Raw genomic sequence first — 11,138 nt, 5'->3', positions numbered from 1 at the left:
ACATGGTCTAAGTATCAGTCAACAGGTTTCTGCTTCACTGTAGTCCGCTTTTTGGAGTGTTCTAATGGTTTTAACGATTCAAAGCAGTACTTTTATTTCCCATTAAGTCTCCGACAGCAGCGTTTTGATAGCGCGGGACACAAGCCTTCGTTATTAATAAGTGTAAACAAAAATTACGTTTCAGCAAAGCAAAGTTTCAAATAAATCCAATAACAAGAACAAAGTCCTAGTTGGGTAAGAGTCAAGGTGGGGGTGGGGGTGGGGGGGGGGTTAAAAAGTCTCATTCAGTGGTTAATAGCGGACTCTCCTAAAATGATACATCCCTATTATTTTGTTGAATTAACTTGTCATGAAGTTAAAAAAAAAGTCCAGATAAGAATTGAGAAGGATTTCCTTCTGTGGCAAGTAGCGTGTTCCACGATGCCAGAGGTGATTTTTTTTTCAATTGTAGACGTATACTGAGTGAGCGGAAAATATATTTTGTGGGTAGTGAATCATCGGCAGATGCCTAGTGAGACGTCTTTATAGAATAACGTAGTGTGTCAAAATATGTCGACAAGTCCTAATACTCGGAGCAATAAATGCTGGTGGTAAGACAATTACCAGAAAAATAGTCAGATTGATTAACAAAAAAAAATTCTGGCCCAACAATACAATTTAAATTAAGACAAAGCAGATATTTTCGCGTTTCACGGATAAGAGACGAGTTTAAAAGAAAATGTGTGCGCGCGATGATCTAAATTGAAACCAGTAACGAGGCAGAGAGTTTCCCAAACAATCCGTTGATTTTCAACGCGCCGTCAATAGCACATGAACCCTGCAAATGGCAAAAGCCAAATGTGGATCCATAAAGAAACCAAAGAAATCTGCTTTGACAACATTCAGTCATTAGCAGCTCTCAGTGTCCCGTTTGCAAACCGCGTCTTGGAGGAAATATTTCAGTAACTATTGTTCAAGAATTTCCCATAATTTAATGCCTAAGTCACTTCAGCTGGACCCAGATAATGTTACAGTTATTCAAGTCCAATATATCGGAACTTAATTCAGGTTGTTAGCTGAAGTCCGATAACTCGATAAGGGTAGAAACATCTTAATGCGTCTGTGAACATTTCCAGTTGTCTTATACTGCGCCAGCTAAGTTTACAACATACGATACACGACCATGATGCCCGCGCAGGCTTCTTGTTTCACCGCTCTTACCGCCGTGCATTCTCGCAGAAGATTTCACTGCTTCAAATAAATATACAATGTTCTCTTAAGAAAATGCGAGGTCTCCGCCGCAGTTATTTCCCATGGCAATGTCCCGATCTGCTGAATTTCTGCGAAAGAGTATTTATTCTAAGCCATCTCCCCACTCCGGTAGTCTTCTTTGTAAATTCATAACCCTCACAACCCACTGACTTTTCAATCTATTCCTCCATCCCCTACAATTTCCAGGCGCTATGGGAAAATATTTAATATTTGCTTGTATCTTCATTGTATATGTACATACATCGCACGTAGAAAGCGGTTTTCGGAACATTAAAAGAAATCATTCTTTCAAATAAGTTTTCTTTTCGAAAGGAAATCAATAATTGTTTTGAAAACAATTAATTGTAATAAACTGAAGTTCTTTAAGTTTTTGTATACTAAAGATAACGCGCAGAATTAAAATAAATCTTGCATGTATCGAATAATTTTGTTTTTCTAAATATTTGCCGCGTCACAGAATGTTTTTTTCTGTGTTTTCATTTTTCTTTTCATGCATTCTTTTCAGTTTATCTTAGCCTACCCTAATCTCAACCTCGTCCCCATCCGTGCCTCAGCCGTCTCTCTCAGAGCTAATTGCCAACTTTATGACTGAAATTTGATAAACGAGTTGATAAAGACAGCGTCCTTCTAATTAAATGTAATTACACCAAATCTCAGTTCAAAGTCAATTTATTATCAACGTACAGATATGTCACCATATACAACCCTGAGATTCACTTTCTTGCGGGCATTCACACTTTCTCCTCGCTCAGATGCGGTGCGATTCCACCCACCCACCCCCCCCCCTCCCATACCATCCCTCTTTTCTTCGTTCTCCTGGTGCCCTGTCCACTTCCAACACTCACTCATTGTATAGCCCTTTACAGCCCGTCTCACCTTCTCGGGGCATGGAAGCTACGTTGACATCTCTGCAGCGGCCAAATCCATGGTCAGCTCCAAACCACGGTACTCGGGAACACAGCAACGATAGCTTCAACCAACCATCTCCACCAAACCCAAAGTGAATCACGAAAAACCCAAAATACATAATCCCCTACTTGGACCTATAACCGGCCTGCACTACCAAATCAACGGAGGAACAATTAGCTTTACTTTTTCTGTTGATTGAACACAAATTGCCAAACAGTTTCTCCACTTAGCAGGTCTTCCTCGATTTTATCCGTAGGCTTCACAGATTCCTCAGATATTGAAGATTCTCTGGGCCCTCCTGGAATATTTAGCTTTTAAAGCCTATCTTAAACTGACACGGAGAAGTTAACAGTTAATTTTGAAAAAAAAATAGAAATGTTAAATTAAAAATATTTTAGTTTGGCGAAGATTTTTTAATGTAATTTCCTGTATACAAGTGTAAAGAAAAACGGAATAATTGTTGCTCAGGATCCGATGCCCCACAAAAGAACACAATATTATTTTTTTTTAAAAAGACAAAGTACAAATACACGAGATAGCTTATATACACAGACCCCTCGCGGGACCCTGATGATGAAAGGGTTCGGCCCGAAACGTCGACTGTTTATTCACTTCCATAGGTGCTGCCTGACTTGCAGAGTTCTTCTGGCATGTTGTGTGTGTTCCGCTAGATCCTGCTAGCCACCGGTTTGATAAATTAAACTGATCGCAGTGCCACGGATTGGAATCCCAACAGACTGACAGCCAGCGGTTTTCATTATGCAAGCAAAGCCTTCATATAAAATGCTACATTAATACCTATATGGCCCTTTTTGTTTTGGGTGAAGGAGAAACAGCATCAGGCTTAATAGAACGCAGCTGAAACACTGGGCAATTTGTAGGTTCTAGTAAATTCTGAATATCAACTCTCCCGGATGACTTCCATAGGAAAAAATATTGGTGTATTTTTTCTGTTGAAATCCTGTTGAAGGTTCTCGGCCCGAAACATCGACTGTACTCTTTTCCCTGGATGCTGCCTGGCTTGCTGAGTTCCTCCAGCATTTTGTGTGTGTTGTTTGAATTGCCAGCATCTGCAGGTTTTCTCTTATTTGTGATTGAAATCTCGATTGTGTTTATTTAACAGAGTAAAACTGGAAAACAAACAGCGAACGTTTTATCCTGGGTATCAGCTCCGGCGAAAGAAATATTGATTCGATGGAATCTGACTAAGTAAGGAAAATATTTTTGTCTCTAAATTCCACCTCAGAAAAGACAGACCGCTAATTTAGGGATAAACTGGGTGTAAGTGTGCCTGTGTCTTGTCCCAGGCGTTTATTATAAGCTTATGCTGCGTCTGCCATCCACAGATACTAGCCAACATCATGTTTTTTTTTGTTTATCTGTGTAGAGTTCACGGTTAATATATTTGTTTTCTTGAGGTATTTCATAACTGCTTTGAGAAAGAAATTTAGACTTAACAGTGTAAGTTCCAGTGGTTAAATCACTGTAATAAATCATTTTTGCATCTAAATTTGTCTTTCTACTTATATCAACCTTCAAAATACCACGTCCAATCTTTAAAGAAATGAATTCAAAACAATTCTTTATCACAATAACACAATTTCCATCGATCAACGCCTTGTTTTAAAGATGCACCGCAAATATGATACATTTCGGTATTCTATGAACCCTTCTTCTACTGAGGATGATAACTCCAGTCTGCTTAATTCCGTCAGTCAGTGCGATTAACTCATTCAGTCCCGTGGGTTATTAGTCAAAGAGCATTTCTGTGGACCTTAGTGGCGGACAGTATAATGAAGTAGAACTCTTTTTGAAAAGTTGTGTTGAAATCGACTCTTCGATTTGTGATACAGACAAAACAAATCGCGCACGAGGTTTAGAGAGGCGGAAATCAATGACGGGGACAACGGACCTTCATAAGGTGCGAATTCAATCAGCGATGTTTCTCAGCAGGTTTTATTCATCTCTGCAAGTCATAACAACTTAACAACTTCCTCAAACGAAATAAAGAAACAACCAACAACAATCCGACAAAACGCACAATCGTTGCTTACAGATTCAATATAAAAATAAAATTTCCTGTCATTCGACAGTTGTCTGTCGCCTTATGAAGAGGGAGTTGGTGCCTATCGTGCCACCTACTGTTAACATCGTGATACATCACTCCCTGTTTGCCCAGACAACTCGTCTTTGCATTGACAGGCTATGGGTTTCCTCTAAAATCAACGCCGGTGTGGTATTAATCTAAAAACAATAATCTTGCATTTAGAAGTCGGTGCAACCAAAGTGTTGAAATGTTTGTTTCAATTAAAACAGAATGTTAATTAGCAGGCCATGAATAAGGTAGTTTATTTTCTCCAGTGTGTCTGAAAGATAGCAGGGCTCCATCAGGAGTGGAGCTGCGGAACAAGTGGGCACTTCAGCTGGGATCAGATACTTTACTGGATCCGACATTGTCCATACAATTAATTATATTCCGCCCCATTTCGCCTCCTCTCAGCACGGTAAACAAAATGATTATATGTAATCCAAAATATAATGACAGAAAAAGAAAACTTTTGTAGCTGGATCTATGTTGTACGGAACGTACTTAAACTTAGTTAATAACACGTACATTGGCCCTAATTGTCTCTCGCTATGTGGATGATACCAACAGCACGAAGAGCGAGTCTGCAATAAAAAGGTCACTTTTAGGAAACTTCCTTGAAATGGAAAACGAAACTTGAACGAATAGTTCAAAAATTGTATACTTAGGGACTAATAATATTTTCCTCAATTTTAAATCTTAACGAGGCATTGGAATGTTTTGGTGAAATTGTGTTCAGTAATTTCTATTTGTGGACTTGATATCCTGAACGTTGGAAATGACACACAGATGCCGAAAACGTTACTATTTATTCAATTACCGTTTCTGATGAGTTTTTCATAAAGTATTTTTTTAAAATCTCGAGTCTGTAGTTGGTGCAGCAAATTACTTTTGTGATTTCTGGTGGATGTCGCTCCTCTGTCAGTATGTGGCGGATAGAAAGCCTCCTATTTTTCGCCAAACCCAGGACATTGGCCAAGATGAGAACCTTTTGTCTTTACAGTTTTATCAAGCATTTGACAAGTTCAAAGATACAGTAATTGAAAATAATCTTATTTTGGTACGATGAAAAAGATTGCCGTCCGACTCAAAAACACGGTGTTACCCGGTTCGCAGCTCATCTCCAGTGACCTAAGACCCTAGCGTTGCTTCCGGACTTCGCCTACGTGATACACACGAGAAATTCTGCAGATGCTGGAGATCCAGTGCAATACGCATGAAACGCTGGAGGACCTCAGCAGGTCAGGCTGCAGCTATTGAAATTAATATACGTGAGATATTAATTTCAGCCTACGTGAGATAAGTGACTGTCGGTCTAACGAAAGCTTTTATAACTCCAAGAGTTTGGGCATAATTTGACCAATAAAATCACACACTTAAAAAAGAATGCACCTGATGAAATTACTATTTAAACTTTAAAATTCATGGCTATCCGTAGTCACGTTTGGCCCCATTTCAACCCATTGTCATTTCTTTTGGTATTTTACATTTCCATGCAATAAAGTTGAGAGCTCTTCAGTTACAGCCCGGGCCGCTTCTCACCGTCTAGATGACCAAAGATATGAATGCTGCAGAGAAATCCTCTGGTTCCAACCCTGATTGCGAGAAACAGAAAGTCAGAGGTGTTTGCGACAGAGGTCTTCTGGTCCGCGGACATGCCAATTGAGGATAAACTATCTGCTGCAGTAGAAATTAAATACCAAAGCGCTAATTATGAAAGGAATCACAATTACATATATCTGTGTTTTCGAAGTTTATTTTTCAGTGTGGCACCGTAAAAAAAGAACATTTCCACTTAATTCTTACAATTCGACATTTTGTATTTTATGAGAGCGTTTCCAAATTACCTTCAAACACGGGGAACCACGCCTTGTTTCTTTTCCATAGATCAATGACACTAAAATCTTTAGCTTTAGGTGTCGACGAATCCCACCGAAACCGTAAAGTCCAGCTGTCTACGTTGTTACTATCCACCTCGACAAATCGTTAACCTTGCCCATGCTTTCAAACGCGAACCTACATCGTAAACGGCACTGAGTTCAGCTTTATTTGTTTTCAAAACGTATTATCGGTAATTTATTAAAACAGACATATCACACCTCTGGGAATAGTTCGTCACAATAATCAATCTGTTGCATCGATCAGCCATAGGTCTTATTTAGAACAAGCAAGAATGATTAATTCTTTCTCTTCTGACGTGAAGGGATGTACTGCTGAAGCAACCTGGATTTATTCGCGAGAACAACCAACCAACGACCACTGCCGGCAACAATGTAGACCTTTTGAAACGTTGTTTGGAATTGCATTCTTATTTCATATATAAAATCATAAACCACGTCAGGTGTAAAACAATTTCTGGTTCAACAACATAAATAGTTGATATAATTAGCAATTAGTATCCACCCGCTTCTCCATAGAACGCCACTCCCAATCTGAACGAAAGGTAGTATTTTTATATTATCTCCCTGTTATGAGTTGAGGAATCTAATGATCCTCCCCGACACTAATCTTGTGTTAAAGGCGGTGAACAGTTAAATCTCTTCCGTCACAGAAACAGACTAAAACAAACGTTAAAACGAAAATTGCCACCATAAATTTTCGTTTACCCATCATGGGATTGATGTCGAGAACAAAAGGAGAAAAATGACAAGTCTTTGGAAAAGATTTCAATCTTCTGCTGAAAGAGCGCGAATTTAGGTAATAGATCTGTAGAGATTTTCTGTCAATACTGCAAGTTTCTGTTATATCGATCTATCCCTTTAAATTATGCTACAAGCTTATTTGTATTTTTATAAATATCCTCACAAGACTGTAAATTGACGTTGAACAGGAAATACGCGAGACTAGACTAGATGTGAATGCTGCTACGGAAATTAATAAACCAAATACCAGGAGTAAATTTTTGCTTACAACACAATTGATCAGTAATAATTTTGACTGTTTGATTCATTTAATCGCTAGCATTCTGTTACTTTCAAATTAATTATACCAGAGATAGAGATCGCAATACTCAATTAATTACTCCAAAGCAATATAATAAAGAAAAGGACGAATAAGTCGAATTTTAATACTATTATGATACATTGTTTATGACAGCAGTTTTTTTGCATTGTTCAATGTAATTGTATTTAAAGTAGAATGAGAGAAAAATGGAATCTACTGAAATTGAACTACTGATAGGATAGGTTATTTCAATTATCTGTAATTTTAGTAAAGCACTGTTCAAATATTTTACCAGACTTCCTCTTTTTATGAGAAATATATATGTTAGCTCAAACAGAAGAATTTATTTTGATCGTTAGGTATCAAGAATTAATAGGAAACAAAATTAAATAAAACAAATAATATCCTTTTAATGGGTATGATACTTTAATGTTTAATTTGCTATTTTAAGGTAATCTAAAATATGTACTACCTGTTATAGAAATTAAAATAGGAACCCTTCTAGTAAAAAATGTGGACTTTTAAAAGTAAGTTTTGATGTTTGATACATGTGAATGAGTTAACATTTATTTTCTCTTTTGAGGTGTATTTATATTACCAGAATGATAAAAGTCACAATTTTTGATAAATTCAAGAGGATAAAAATGGGAAATGCTGTAGTGCTGAGTTCATTGAGCAATAAGCATATATTATATTGTGCCCAAAGAAATAATTTTAGGCAGTTTTCCAGACACTTGAAATCCACAAATTGCACTTTAATGGAAGATTGGCACAGAACAAGAGAATTATCCATTGTTGTCTGTATGCTAATCCAGTTGGAATTTGGAACCTGTCTCATAGTAACTTTGAAGCTATGGTTCCCTGCACTCTTGCATGGCTTTGTACTGATGCTGCAGGTCTTAACCGTTATGATACTAAATTGAACATTTTTCCTTGACAACAGCATTAGCGGAGATGTATCTTGAAGCAGCAGCCCTTTCAAATAACCTGAACAATGCTTTGATTCTTCTACCCAAAGAAAAGCTCTATGCACATGTAGACCGAAATTTTCATGCTTTCGAAGTATTTTGAGAGCAAGTAGCAACCTCCACAGAATCAGAATAGGTAAAATGAGTGCAGGTATATTTTGAAAGTACCTTGAGGGACCAAGGGTCATAATGTGAGTGGGGTTAATCTGAAGTATTGTGAAGCCTCTGATTTGTCTCAATCTACTGCTCTGTTGAGAACTGGTCTGTGGCTCTAGATTTACTCCTTAGCTTCAGTAATAGTGTGAAGTTAATTGCCTTCCACCAAAGTAAAGCAAATACATCTTTTAACATAACATATTTGGTAACATAAAAAAGTACAGTACAAGTAACCAAAAGAAATATCAATGACAACTAACCAGTTTGTCAACATCTGTACGGAAATTATTGATTAAAACTAAGTCAAATCCCTTGTTAACTGAGTCAACTCCTTCTAATAAGTTTACCAGCTTTTCATTCACCTTCTACTCTTACCAGAATCAGTAGATTCACAGCAGCCATAAGTGTGAGTACAGTGCCATCTATAGTTTGTATTCTTTTTGAAGAATGGTGATGGATAAAATGAATGGAAATATCCTGTCTGATTTTTCTTTCTGGAAAATCTTCCAATGTGATTGTCATGATCAAGAACCATAATGCAGAGAATGAAGAATTAATTTCAATATTTATTCTTGACAACCACTGGAGTTGTTTCAAACAGAAATTAAATATCTGGATAAATTGCATTTTCTCAGTAGTGGGCAGAATGGAGATGTAGTATTATTCAAGGACTTTGCTAAATCAACAATGATGTACAAGATCTAAAAGAGTGTTCTTCAAGGCAACATTTTTGTTAAACATTTCAAATAGCTTAAATTTCCCATGGTGCTAACTTGTTCAAACAAAAAAGAGAGGTTGCAGAGTCAATGGATGAACATTATTGAATCAGCTGATCTCTAAGGAGCCTTACTTGAGTCCAGTCCTCCTTGGCTAGACAACCTATCAGGATATTCCTTTCTTTTTGTTACTCTTTGCCTATTGATGGAAAGTGCAAGTGTGTTATTGTAAGTTAAAAAGATTTGAAAGGGAAATAGAACATAAAGCATAGAAAACCTACAGCTCAATATGAAATTATGCTTTTCATGGATGAAGAAGCAGTAAAATACCTTATTACCAGCTTAGGACAACTGGCATGGTAGCGTAATGGTTAGCTAACACTTTAGAGCACCGAAGAAGAATATATTGCTGGATGTCCCTTTTCCAGTTTAGAATTTTTTAACACTCCTACTTAAACTCCTACTTTAAATGCTCGATGACAGTTTCCATAAGCATTGTAAGCCTGTTTTGAATTGCATAATTCATTTTACTTTCTGCTGCTCTGAATTAATGTGGCCCTGTTCTAATAATTGACCTTAATTATGGGACATATTTTCCTGGTGCATGTGAACATCTGAGAGGCTCTCTTCAACCCTTGCCAGTTTGGTAAAGGTCATCACATAAATACACATTATACTTCTGTCTACATCAATTTCCAATAAGAAAATGATTTCCAAAACAAAAGTGCTCAAGCAAATACATAGCAGCACAAAGCTTATGCCAAAGAATGGGAATGGAGCCATACTGAATTAATAACCTCTCCTTTGAACGATCCTTTAACAGTTAGTTTGTATTGCAGTTGTTGTTCTGAAATCTTGAATTTGGGGTTCAATTTTATTAGTATAATATTTAAACCTTAACTATCCTTTGGTGCCACCTACCACCCCCAGAAAAATTTCTATGCCTTTGGTCCTTTAGCAATACTGTCAAAGAAAAGGCAGTAAATGATAAAAGCCAAGAAAATGAAGATAAAGTTTTAAAAATGAAGGACGAGCTTTATTTGTCGCATGTTCATTGAAGCAATGTAATATAAAGTGAAATACATCATTTTGCATTACCAACCAACCCAGTCTGGGGATGTGCTGGGGCAGCCCACAAGTGAATTCATGCTTCCAGTGCCAACCTTGCACTAAACTAACCCGGATGTCCTTGGAATGTGAGAGGGAACCGAAACACCCTGAAGAAACTTACGTGGTCACTGGGAGATAGTACAAACTTCCTACAGAGAGCAGCAGGTATTGAACCCCTGTGCTGGCACTGTAAAACATTCTGCTGACTCCTATCCTAGCATGGCTGATTGAGCTAAACTGGCAACAAGGTATTTTACTTAGCATTCTTCAGACTTCAGGACATCTTGCATCTAACAAAATAAAGTTAAAAACTTCAATTTAATATAATTATTAAAATCACTGTTTGTGACCCAAGCACACATCATTGCTTACAAAATTTAAAAGATACTATGCAATTCAATCTGCACCCAGATCAAGGCAAATTAATCTAAACAATTACATGAACTAAAGGGAATTTGCTCTTTCTTGTAGCCTGTTTGTCTCCTGTCTTTCATTTCATACCCAGCCATTTAAACTGTACAAAACCAAAGACTGTGCTTTCTTGGTGCCTAGCCAATGCCTCACCTCCAGCTGATATCACCAAAAACATTACAGGTTAACAGCTCATTCATATCATTGCTACTTGTGAGATGCCGTTGGCACAGAGCAGTGGCAACTCTTGTACTTCAAATATAGCTCATTGTATGAAGTGCAACAAGACATTTTGACATAAAAGATTTTTTTCATGGTCCAAGAGCTTGCTAAAACAAAAATCTGCACCTTTAGTGATGCCCCAAACCACTTTACAGCCAATTAATTATTTTGAAGTCTGGTCACTGTTATAATGTAAGAAATGTAGCAGTCAATTTGCACACAGCAAGGTCTCGGAGACCACAGTGGTGCCAGGTATTCTGTTTATTAATTGATACTTATGGAAGGGTCAGTTCCAAGACCAGGAAGAATTTCCCTGCTCTTCTGTGAACCCTGTATCGGTTGGCCTCTCCTCCGAGAAACAGGCCA

Source organism: Hypanus sabinus, chromosome 10 (assembly GCF_030144855.1).
Source record: "Hypanus sabinus isolate sHypSab1 chromosome 10, sHypSab1.hap1, whole genome shotgun sequence".
Classification (NCBI taxonomy): domain Eukaryota; kingdom Metazoa; phylum Chordata; class Chondrichthyes; order Myliobatiformes; family Dasyatidae; genus Hypanus; species Hypanus sabinus.
Note: the sequence above shows the minus strand (reverse complement) of the source record.